Source organism: Vicugna pacos, chromosome 6 (genome assembly GCF_048564905.1).
Source record: "Vicugna pacos chromosome 6, VicPac4, whole genome shotgun sequence".
NCBI classification, from domain to species: domain Eukaryota; kingdom Metazoa; phylum Chordata; class Mammalia; order Artiodactyla; family Camelidae; genus Vicugna; species Vicugna pacos.
The window spans coordinates 35,593,821-35,607,123 of record NC_132992.1 but is presented as its reverse complement, the minus strand read 5'-3'; positions in this window follow the sequence as shown (position 1 = coordinate 35,607,123).

Below are 13,303 nucleotides of genomic sequence, written 5' to 3'. Positions count from 1 at the left end.
CTACTGAACTTCTGCTCCAATTTCCTGCTTTTATGATGTTGGAAGGATCATCAGAGGTTGTAACTGCCAGCTGACCTGTGAGCTAGACCTGGGCAATTACAGATCCCCTCACTCCCTACCCTGTCCCTGGAATATATGCTCTGCTTGCCTTCCTCAGGCTAGAAGCTTCCCAAAGGACACAGCCTTGAGATAGCAATGTGGTGTTAAGATCATCTGGATGATATATGTGACTAAACCCTGTTAAGACTTCTATATAAACTTTCAAGATTCTAGTGGGAGAGTATGGAAATCTTCTCATTTGTAGCTGCCCAAGACAAGCTTTGTAAGTAAGTTCCCTTACTTATTAAACCTGCCATCTACCAATCAGAAGTGGTCTGCTTCTTTCTTTGGTCCTTGCCCTCTGAGTAAGGGGACCAGTTTCAGAATATACCTGGGAATCTCCTGAGGATGCTGCAAAGCAACAGATAAATTTTCACACTTACATTTCATTTTTGTAACTAAATCACTCTAATGGGGAATACAAATAATTTATCTCAGATTTCCCAATGCATCCATAAATTTAAGACCTTAATATTTAACTTAATTTCCTAAAGAGTTCAGTACAATGAATGAATATTAAATTAGAACTGTAAATCTTAGGATTCTGGGTAGTAATCAATAAAAGAAAAAATATCAAATAGCAGTAAACTATTAATTCATTCAATAAACAGCTATTGGTTCAGGCATTGGGGAATTAGCAATTAAAAAACAGATAAAAATCCCTGCTCTCAGGGAGATGAATTTTTCTTGGGGGAAATGGATAATAAGCAAGTAAATAAACAAACATGTATGTGCAGTTACCATACTGGGGAGAAGATTAGGGCAGAAAACGGTACAAGATACAGTTCATTTTTAGACAGGGGAGCGAAGGAAGAACTGATTGAAAAGGTGAAATTTAACCAGAAACTTGAAAGAATTGAGGAAATGAGCCATGTGGACATCTGAAAAATGGGAGTTCTAGGTAGAGGGAACAGCAAGTACAGAGATGCCGACTTTGGCATGTTTGAAGTAAAGTAAGGGGGCCAGTGTGTCTTGAGCAGAGTGTCAGACCAAGAAAGTAGTATATAAGGTCTAGAAGATACCTAAAGTCCAAATGACAGAGCTTATTAGGCAAATGTAAGGACTCGAGGTTTCACTCGTAGTGGAAGTTTATGACAGAAGACTGGCATGGTCTGACTTACATTTACAGAAAATTACTATGTTTGCTGAATAGAGAACAGGATGCAAGAGTGGAAGCAGAGAGGCATTTGGGAGGCTATGTCTATTAATCCAGGAAATGGTGTGGGTTTAGATTAGGGCAGTAGTAATGAAAATAATAAGTGGTGAAAATTCTGTATATATTTTGATGGAAAAGCTGACAAAACTTGCTAATGGATTAGAAGTGGGTAAGAGAAAAAGGAGAACTGGGAGGATAAAAGTGCATTTAATAAAATTAGTAAGATGACAGGAGAAGTCTATTTAGAAGAGGGAGAATCAAGAGTCTGGCTTTATTCAACTACTGAGATTCTTTGGATCATCTAATTAGAGAGATCAGAAGCCTGGCATGCTTCAAGATGTATGTATAGGTCATTTGATCTTGATGACTCAACCAAGTCATCAAATACTTATCTTTCCCCTTCCATTTCTCCATCTCTGTTATTCTCAGAGTTTTCCCAAGGACAGTTCCCCACGTGTCAAAGGATAACTACCATCAAAAATTGGAGTTATATTTCTTCACATGCAGTAGGACAGGCAGGGAAATTCTCACAACCATAGGACAAAAAGTCTTGAGACTCTACTGAATGGATCTTTCCAACTAACCCATGTACCTCTGAAAAAGTCAGCTAAAGTGTTGACTAGATTAAGCCTAGATTACTTTGAAATTAATCACAGTTTAAATGGTATTATGGGATTACCCAATTGTTTAGACCATTAAATAAGGTCTGGTTAGCTCAATCAAGAAAATCTGTTTCCCCCCATATTCTTCAATTTACATTGATAAGATAGATCCTTTCTGGAATCACAGGATAGTGGGGGTGGGGAGGAAGAAATGAAGATGATCAGCAGCAGCACCTGATGAGACTGTCTATTTGTTGTTACTACAAAGATTCCAAAAGTTGCACTAATTCTTATCTTTAAGATTCCTCAGGTTTCCTTTAAAGTAAGCTATCTTTATATCTCCCTATACCCTCCCAAGAAACTATTTTCTGCCAACATTAGCTTGGGTTGGCTTCTATTCCTTACAACAAAAGCAACCTAAATAATGCAAACGTATGATAAAAATAAATGAGTCAAGATATAACAAGGCTCAGATAAGAACTGAGGTCTTCTAACACTCAGTATAGCGGCTTTTGAACCATGCCATGCTGCCTCTAAATACTGAATAAGAGAAAATGTTCTTCAGACATAAAAGACTACCTACTGGAAACATGCTCTTAAACACCAGAATAAATTATAAAAAAGGATATAACTGGTTTAGATCCCATGAGACAATGGCAAAGAACAAACTAGATATTACACACACAAGGACTTTATGATAATATAACCTACCTCAGCCGTGTCTGAGGAGTATATGAAAACACTAAGCAAATCTAATGTTGTCCTGGGGGTCCAGTTGTAATGGACCACATGTCCAGTTGTTGTTTTCATCATCAAAACAATTTGAGAATTTCTGAGCTCTCAATATTGTTGCTGCTACAAAATTCCATTTTGTGGTTTATGGGTGAATTAAAGAACCTTCAATCAAGACTCTAAACTGGAGCTTTTGTGAACAATAAAAAGCCTAGTTGGATAAATTTTAAATCATCTTCTTGGTTCACTGAGTGTGCAAGAATAAAATTTAATGGAACCAGCAAGCTCCTTTCTGCCCAGTTTGTTTGCCCCCAAATTTAGGTGATGGTCAGACTCCTGTGACTCGTACCTTGATCTTTCTGGCTTCTGGGAATGAAGGCGTTCTCTAATATATCTGCTAAGTGGGGAATATGACTCCTTCCACAGTAAAAACCAAGCTGAAATTTGCAATACTGGAACTATTGAAAGGGGGAAGGAAGATGAATTTAAAGCGAAACAAACCAACAGTCTGAAAAATCCTGAAACTTGACATATATCAGTGCTAAAAACATTGGCAGATTGCCAGATAGTATTTTGACATAAGATATTCAAGTTTAGAAGAGCTAACTTTAGAATGAGGAAAAGCAGTTAACTGGAGAAAAAGTAAAACCAAAAATGGATAAAAGGGAAAAAAATATAAAGGAATAATCAGAGTTGAATCCAAGAGGAAACACTGACACTCCCCCGTTTTAATAAAAATGCCCCCCAAAAGGGAGAAGTTTCCTTTTCTACTTTTTTAAGAATTACTGAGAATGAAAATTCGTTTTAACTAAGCAACAACACTGACGATTCTCTAATTTAGTGTGTTGTGGTTTAATTAACAGGACAAAGTAAGAATACTGGCAACGTGTGATTTCTTTGGCCCTGGACAAAGAGATCTGAATAACACGTGTCATATCCTCCCATATCCTCTCTCTACAAGGCCCCATTGGTGGTGACTTTTTTCCCCCTTATAAAATTGCTTTATTTAGATTCCAAACAAACGAAAGCAGAGAATAGAGGTGACCACAAGTCACCCTTCCACTCACGAGATGGGAATCCCTATGTCTCCAGCCGGCGCGAGCTGCAGACAGGACCAGGCCCGGGCCGCCGCGGGACCCGAACGGGTGCCCGGCACGAGCAGGGCCCTGAGGGGCACGACAGGCGGCGCCTCCAACCAGGACGCAAGAGAAGCCCACAACAAATACGGTAAAAGAAAAGCCAGGGCTAAAACGGAACAACCGGTGAGGGGCAGCACAAACCTTTCATGAGGGAGTCAGTCTCGGTGTCGGTCTCGGTGTCGGGAGGTGCCTCAGAAGTCCGCACAGTCCGGACTCCCTGACGTAAAATTTCTAAGTTTATTCAGCGGGGACTCCTTGTGGCGGGAGTTGTCGGCCTCGGCCTCAGCTTGGGCCTCACAGTCGTCATGGCCATCGTTGTCGTCATTCTAGAAGCCGTCTGAGCCCCGCCCGGCGCCGCGGCATTGCTCTTCCCGCAGCCCGAGGTTCTCCGCCGACACGGCGGGCAGCTCAACACCGCCGTCAGGCCTCACTTCCGGAAGAAGTCCGTGCACAGCCGGACTTCGTCTTGGCTCTTTTTCCACTTCCTGTACGTCTCAGATGCGTCCGCGTACGCCCCGGGGGAAGGTGCTGGGTGCGCCAAGGCGCTAGATGAGGATAAGCCCATCATTCTGGGTAGGGTTACACCACTCTAAAGGCAGCTCCCTGTTTTGGGTTCGAAAACAGGGGTGGGGGGCGGTGTGGAAGGTGGAGATGCATTTGCTCCCCTTCTCGTAGATGCTGGGGTGCCACACAATAGACGTTGGGGAACCGAAAGGTTGGTAAGGAGTAAGGGGGCAGTCTGTAGGGAACTTGAGGCATGCCTTGACGTAACTGCTCTTGTAGGAGGTGTTGGGGTGGGGAGCCTGAACATGGCCACCTCCCAGTTGTACAAGTCGCCTTCGTCCACCAGAGTCACTCGGAAACTCTCAGCCCTCTCTTCCTGTGGCGCCTTAAGCTGGAGTATACTTGCCTTCTGCAAGCTAGGCGCTAGCAGTCTTAACAGAATTCCTCATCTACCCAATGAAATACAGCAGATCAGTATTTCCAGAGGCGTTAATTTATTTGAAACATTTTTTAATTGAGTTACAGAATAAATAATTTGACAAGGATCTTTTGAATTAATTGTGAAAGTATTTAATGGAAGATAGCATTTAAGATAACATTTAAATACAGTGGAATAACCTAATACTTTAAAACCTAATAGTATAAAAAAAAAGGCAAAGTTGATGAGCAACTGGAGAACAATTTGAATTCCTATATACTGAGTTATTTCCGTTCTGTAAAAGATAATATTATTTGTTTTTTGCTTATCTGGATGACACTGTGAGAAGCGTGATGGCATGTTATAAATACGGCTTCACAGTCTTCTGGCTTTCATTCTTTAAAAAACGTTATTTTATGCACTATGGAGAGTTAATATTAAACTGTAAAATATAATACAGATGTAGCTTATATTATAGGTGCATTCAAAGTACCAGGAGAAAGTTAAAATGATCAAAATTGTAGGATAAAAGTAACCTCTACAACAGAGAAGTTTAAAAAATTGTTAGTTTTAAAACCTGATTGGCAATTTCGTTCCTTAGACATTTGGACTTCTTATGACCTATTTCTAAATTTATTGAAGCTTTGCTTCAGTATAAATGTTTTGAATTGTTGATCTTTCTTATCTTTCTTTTATCCTCTTCCTTTCTTATCCTTTCTTAATTTAGCATTGATTATCAATCTACTATGTGCCAGCCTCTATGATAGACAGTTAGTTTAGAAGTTTTAGATTTACAGAAGAAAATTGAGATGATAATACAGAGTTCATTTTACCCTGAACACAGTTTCCCCATTATTATCTTATATTAGTGTTGTACATGTGTTGCAAGTGATGAACCAATGGTAAACCACTATAATTAGGTAAACATCATACATTATTCAAGTTTTCTTAGTTACGACCTTATATTCTTTTTCTCTTCCAGAATCCCATCCAGGATACTACATGATATTTAGGTGTTTTGTCTCCTTAGACTCTTCTTGGCTTTGACAGTTTTGCAGATTTTCCCCATTTTGGATGACCTTGACAGTTTTGAGAAATACATGTCAGGCATTTTGTTGAATGCTCCTTGGTTGCAATTTGTCTTTTTTCCCCCACCTCATAGACTGGAATTATGTATTTTAGGGAGGAAAAACCATAAGAAGTGCTATTTTACCACATCATGTCAGGGGCACATACTACTAACTTGATTAGTTGTATTAAAATTGATGCTGATGTTACCCTTGATCACTTGGTTGAGGTAGTGTTTGTCAGGTTTTCTCATTGCTTGTTTTCCTGCCTTTCCATATTGTCTCCTTAGAAGACAGTCACTATACACACTCCACACTTAACGAATGGGGTTTATGCTCCCCTTCTATGAAGGCAGTGTATTACATAAATTGTGATTCTTCTTCAAGGAAGATTTTCTCTTCTCCTCTATTTATTTATTTAGTCATTTTTTACATCAAGCATGGATTCATAAGCATTTATTTTATACTTTGGATTATAATCCAATCCTTCTTTATTTTGTTACTCAAATCTTTCCAGCTTGACCGTTTGCAGTTCTTTCAGTTGGCTCTATTATCCCTTCAGCAGACCCACAAATGTGGGTTTGGTTTTGTTTGTTATGTTTTAAACACTTCCTGTCTTAGTCAGAGTAGGCTGCTATAATAAAGTACCATACACTAGCCAGCTTATAAAAAGCAGAAATTTATTTCTCATAGTTCTTGAGGCTGAAAGTCTAAGATCAGGGTACCAGCATGATTGGGTTCTGGGACCCTCTTCTGGATTGTAGACTGCCAACTTATTATTATGTCCTCACATGGCAGAAAGAGAGATAGCTACCTTTCTTGCCTCTTCTTGCAAGTGCACTAAACCTATTCATGAGGGTTCTACCCTCATGACCTAATTACCTCCTAAAATCCCCACTTCCAAATACCATCACTCTGAGGGTTAGGTTTTAATATATTAATTTGAGGGGAGGGGGGACACACAAACATTCAGTCGATAATACTTCTTTACTACTTTCTAGCACTACATAATTCTCCAACTCATGTATTTCCTGATCTATTCCTAGAATCGACCATTTGTCCAAGAAGCCTTGGTTCCTCTTACTGAGAATGGTATTAGAAATCAAAATCTAGGTGCTAGATGTGCTTGTTGCTACTGCAGTTGTATTACTTCTAGGACTTCTCAGTTGAAAGTGTAAAAATATATAATTGGTTTATTAACCTAACTATATACACATGTCTATAAATATTTCAATATGTAACCATCTATACCTGTATTAAGTTATACATGAGTTCATACTGATGTCTTCAGCACCAGTCCTTTACCACATGGAAATTCTAGCTCTTCCCCCTGTTTATATCTAATCTCCACTTTAACAATGCAAAACCTAGCTTCCACCTCTTCTGTTCATGTAGTTAACTGTTAAATTCAAGTCTATATAATAGCAGTATCAGTATTGTTAACTCATTTTCCTATGGGAAACAGCTTTATCAACTAAAGTACAGTGTTTATGTGCAGTTCTTTTTGCCTTAAGCATTACGGGCTCCACTCATTTCCAAACTTATTTACATTAATACCTTTCCTCCCTACCTCCCCCATTGAGTTTTTTTATATATATATACACTTGTAATATCGTCTGATTGTTTTTTCACAGTATGCATTCCATTCTGAGATCTTCCAATCTTCTAAATAATTTTTTAAATATTTGCATACATTAAGGCTTACTCTTTGTGCTATATAGGTTTTTGACAAATGCATAATATGATGTCTCCATCATTACAGTATCACACAGGATAGTTTTATCCCCTTAGATTAAAAACTGTTTTTCACCTTCCTCCTCCCAAACCCCTGACAGCCACTAAATTTTTACTCTCTAATGTTTCAGCTTTAACAGGACGTCATATATTTGGAATCATAAGGTATGTAACCTTTTCAGGCTGTCTTCTTTCACTTAGCAATATGCATCTAAGGACGTTTCATGTGTTTTCCTGGGATGATAGCTCATTTATTTTACTTTGGAGCAAAGGTCCATTGTATGAATGTATTGCAGTTTGTCTAGCCATTTCCCTATTGAAGAATATCTTTGTTGCTTCCAGTTGGAAATAATTATGAATAAAGCTATTGTAAAAATTCACATGAAGATTTGTTTGTGTATGACACAAGTTTTCAAATCAGTTAAGTAAATACCTAGGAGTGGAACTGCTCTATGTAGCAAGAGCGTGTTTAGCTTTGTTTAAAAAAAAAGCCATGATGTCTTCCAAAGCGGCTGTGCCATTTTGTATTCCCAGCGGCAGCGAGTGAGAGTTACTGTTTCTCCACATCACCACCAGTATGTGGTATTGTCAGTGTTCTACATTTTGGCCATTCTGATAGGTTTGTAGTGGATACTCATTGTTTTAATTTGCATTACTCTGAAGACATACAATATGGAGCATCTTTTCATATGCCTTTTGGCCATCTCATTCTTTGGTGAGGTGTCCAGATCTTTTCCCACCTGTTAACTGGGTCATTTGTTTTCTTATGTTAAGTTGTACGAATTCTTTGTATATTTTGGATATCAGTCTTTTATCTGATGTGTGGAGCAAGTGAGATTAAATGGTGTGGTTCACAGTGATAAGACTCAGAAGACAAAGAAGATCCGAGGATGAATCTGAGTAGAGAGTAGGACTGGAAAATGAGGTTCCAAAAGCAAGAACAACCATCATAGGTCATCAGTACATATGACCTCTTTCTTTTATTTTAAATTACAAAAGAATAAAAAAGAATAGAAAAGGTTAAAATTTAATTTTGAAAAATTTCTTAATCAATTATTCTGCTGTTTTGCTATTTCCCCCCAAATTCAAACTTTTTTAGGTGCTGTCATGTGGGCAACAAAATTTATGTGGCATATATAAACTTAGGAACTGGCATAATGTAAACATCATCTAAATCTATAAATTTTATTTCAAAATCAATTTATATAACATATAAACAAACAGGCTTTCAATCAAATTTTAATTAACTTATTAAATATTAATGTAAAACTGACGTTCCTTCTAATTTATGTAACTACTGATCAAGAAAACCTTTAATTTACTTTGTGGTTTCAAACCTCATTTGTCTTCTTGTGAGTAATAAGAAAATATTCCATAGACAAAAGTTGTAAAAGTCAATTTATGGAATATAACTTTACTATTAAGCTTATTTCAACTTGAGAAAGTGCATTTTCAACCAATTAGGTCTAAATTTATATGGATTATTTTTCAAATTCATGTTAACCTTTTAAAAATTTAAAATACACAAATATTTTGATCCTATTATTTGCCCCCCTAAAAAAACCGAGCCTTTAAAATATTTCAACATTTCTAATATTCTTTTTTGATATAGGTATGCATAGTTTTGTCTTAGATATAACCACTACTTGAAATAAGATAACCATATAATTTATCATCAAGAGAAGTACAGATTTGTGAATAAAAGAAGGTAATAATAATAATAATAATGATGATGATAGTAATAATTAAAAAATGGGCATAAACTGAGTATATTCTAGGCAAACCTGGAAAAAGATTAAACCTAAACTTAATTTTAAAAATCTGAGTCAAATATTACCAAAAATACTCAAAAGTTTATGAACTACCTAGCATTAACTGGCATAAATATAATAATCTATCACTTATAGTATATACTTAATAGATAATTTATTTAATACCAAACTACTGATACTCACTCAGTAACAATTAGAGGAGCAACTTAATCTTAGCTTGTTAATAAAAGGTGGAAAACTAAATATAAGGCAGCAATTTTATTTTATGGAACAATTCAAAAATGTATCAGAAATCTTTAAAGGGTTTTCCTGCTCCAAATTTATCCACTTAACAAGTTCCCTAAAATGAAGAAAGCTACCTTTAAACATTAATTGCTTTTGTTTAAGGCCACATTGTTTGAAGTCTATTCAAAGCATATCAGATTGTTAAATACTACTGGTTATGGCAAAACCTTAGGAAAATGTCCTACTTGGGGTCTAAGACCTTCTGATACAGACAGGGGAGGAATTTAGAAAAGCACTCCAGTTTCTGCCCTCTGACCATAACAATTCACATAGAAAGTATGCTCAGTCTCTCAAGATCCCAACAAAATTCCCATTCTTTTATGGCATCAGCTCATATCCAAGGCTCTTATCAGGTATATTAGAACCAGATATAGAAGGGGTGAACTCCTGAAGTTCCTCAGGAGCATCCGTGAACATCCCCAACAAAATTATCGTCTGTCCTGTACACACCCATCATACAGTAATAAGGAAAGGTCATCGCAGCCACAAAGAAACCTCAACTCTAAAAGGGTAGACAGGAGATGCATAACAGTTACTGGTTCATAGCATTTCTGAAATCTGGCAGGACATTTCACCCTTTTTTCTGGGTCCAGGGACAGAATTTTCCTTGATTAGAGCCCATTTTTGCTCCCTGAAAATAGTTCTCCATGGCTCTGCTTCCTATATCGTCCTTACTTTTCCATAAGAAGTGGAATGTGCTTGCAGCTAAGTAGTTTTCTCAGTCTGTGTCCTGTTCATAGGAGATTAAAATGCAGAGGTCCTTTTTCATTCTGAACTATCTCTAACCCTTTTAGTCCAAGCTGTTAAAATTTCTGTTAAAATTTTTGAACTTCCTGTGTATCTACACATATTTTAAGACAAATTTTTTATGGCACACTCTTCTCTACTTTGGCCTTAGAATCAGGGTATTATGGGGACAATACTGTTAAAATTCTTGAAATCCCTTTTTTCAAGCCAAAAGGGCCTGAAGAACTCCCTTAAGATTCTTAGCACTCTACTGTCTATCTGAGAAGGTCAGCAAGGCAAGCCCTTAAGATTCTTAAAAGTTCTGTTGTCTAGCTGAAAGGGTCTAAGGGGCAAATTCGTAATCTTCCTGAGGGTTGAGCAAAGAGTCTTTAAACTGTACTCTTGAACTGATCTTCATGCTGTAGCTGTTCTGTTTGTTTGTTTGTTTGTTTGAAACACCCTGAATTTGATCTTTGTCCCCAGGTTTTAATTTACTCTGAAAATCTTTTGTGGGCTGAAAGGGTTAGATATGAGAATAATTTCCATCCCAACCCAGCAAACCCTTATTTGAAAGTGTTTCTTTAGATCAGAAGTTGATCAACTATGGCCCACAGGTCAAATCCAGACTGTGATCTGCTTTTGTGAATCAATTTTTTTTATTGGAGCACAGCCAGGCTCATTCACTTACATATTGTCCATGTCTACTTTCATGCTACAACTGCATATTTAAGTAGTTGCTGCAGACACCATACAGTCTGATGAGGCTAAAATATTTACTGTCTGGCCAGTTACAGAAAGTGTTTTCTGACCTGTACTCTAGATCCTGCTTGAAAATTGAATGGTATCTTCTTTAATTCATTTTGTCCTGCTAATTATCATATATCCCTAAAAGAACACAGCTGACACAACATTCTGTCTAGAAATCTCCTTACTCAAGTACACAAGTTCATTAGATGTATTTTCTCTTTCGTATTACCACAAGTTCCAGCATTGTCAAACATTCTGCCTCTGCATAATAAGGCAAAAATTGACTGTTGCTCTAGGCTCAAATAACTATTTCTTCACTGTCTTACCAGCCTCCATTGACTGTCTCTTTGAGGATCTTCTGGTCTACACCCACCACCTAGTCCCAAAGTCAATGCCACATGTTTTAGATTTTTATTCCAACAGCACCTCACTTTTAGGTACCAATTTCTATTTTGGTTATCTGTTGCTGCAAAAAAAAAAAAATTCTAGAACTTAATGGTTTAAAATAATAATTCTTTTTATTATGTTTAATGATTCTGTATGTCAAACTGGGTCAGATGATCTCTTCTGCTCCTTATGTAGACCAGTGCTGTAATCATCTGGGCATTTGGTTGAACAGTAAATGCTTAAGATGGATGCATTAGTTCTTTATCGCTGTGTAATATCACACACACACACACATACACGTACATGCACACACACACACACACACACATATATATATATATATATATATATATATATAAAACTTAATTTTAAGTATAAAATACAACTTAAAAGCTTAAGACAACAAAAATGTATTTTCTCACAGAGAACAGCCTAGTTGGGTGGTTCTGACTCAGGGTCACTCTTGAGGTTTCAAACAAGATGTTGGCTGAATTGCACTCATCTAAAATTTGGTAAATCCACTTCATGTGTTTGTAGACAGGCCTCAGTTCCTCACCACATAGACCTCTTTATAGGCTGCCTAAATATTCCCATGTCATGGCAGTAAGTGATCTGAAAGAGGGCCACCAAGATGAAAACCACAAAATAGTTTTAATTTAATCTTGGGAGTTTCATATTATCACTTCTGTGATACTCTGTGGTCATACAAACCAACACTGGTACAATGTGAGACTATACAAAGATGTGAATAATAGGAAGTGGCCTTCATTGGGTGCCATATTGGAGAGCGCCTACCACAATGATTCACTTACATGGCTGTCAATTAGTGCTTAATGTAACTGGATTACCTTGATTCTCATTTTTGTGGTTCCTCCATCTACCTTGGGCTTCTCATAGCATGGAGGCTGAGTTCCAGGAGGCAGCAAGTAGAAGCTTCCATTTCTATTAAGTCTGGACTTGGAAGTCCCAGTAGTTCCTTCTGCTACATGCTATTTGTAAAAAGCTAGTCACAGCCCAACCCAGATTCAAGGAAAGCAGAAGTAAGCTCTATCTCTTGATATGAAGAGTGCCATGTATATACAAGGAAGGGAGGAACTGTTAGGGGACAACTTTGAAGACTAGCCAACACTGGGAATGAATACCAAATGTCATTTTCCTCCTGCCTTCTAATCTATTTTAGGAGCTTCCCATTTTCCCATCCACAAGGCAGGATTGTCCATTGAGCTAATTCCTAGGTGTCAGCCTTCTGGGACAGAGAAAAATTTTGAAGGAGTGAAAATAAAACTAGAAGGGCAAATAGAAAATATCTATCACAGTTCTGAAATATAGGTTATAAATACTCCCAGGGGAAGTATATTTTTCAGCAAAGATTGATATAATTAAAAGATTATCAATTTTCTATAAAAGTAGCTGCATGAACAGGATGATTTTTATAATCAGTATCTTCCTTTTTAGCCTAGCCAATTGCAGATACAGAATCCTTCACCTTGAAAATTTAACTCTGTGATACAAAAGTTGGAAGTCACCTAAGTCTGGCAGACTATTCAAATGTCTGTTCCTAGTTGAGAAGGGAAAAAAAGTAAATGCTCTTAGTGTGAACCCCCAGACATCTATGTTACAGCAAACAACATTTCGTATCTTTTCTGTCTGATTAGTAGCCTACTCTGCATTCATTTCTACATTCCAGCTCCTTGCTAGCAAACCTTTCCAGCCTTCCTAGTCCTAATCACAACTTCTTTTTTGCAAAGACAGGGCCTTGTGACTATATGCCCGGCTTTGACTGAGCCCCTCTAAGAACATGGATTGTTTTCCTTGATGTTAATTGTGGCAATTTTCTAGATAGTACTGCTAGAGTGCTTCCACCCATCAGATCACACCCTGCAGATAGTGTTGCTAACTCATATCCTACCTGATGTTTTCCTGTTGCCTCAGACT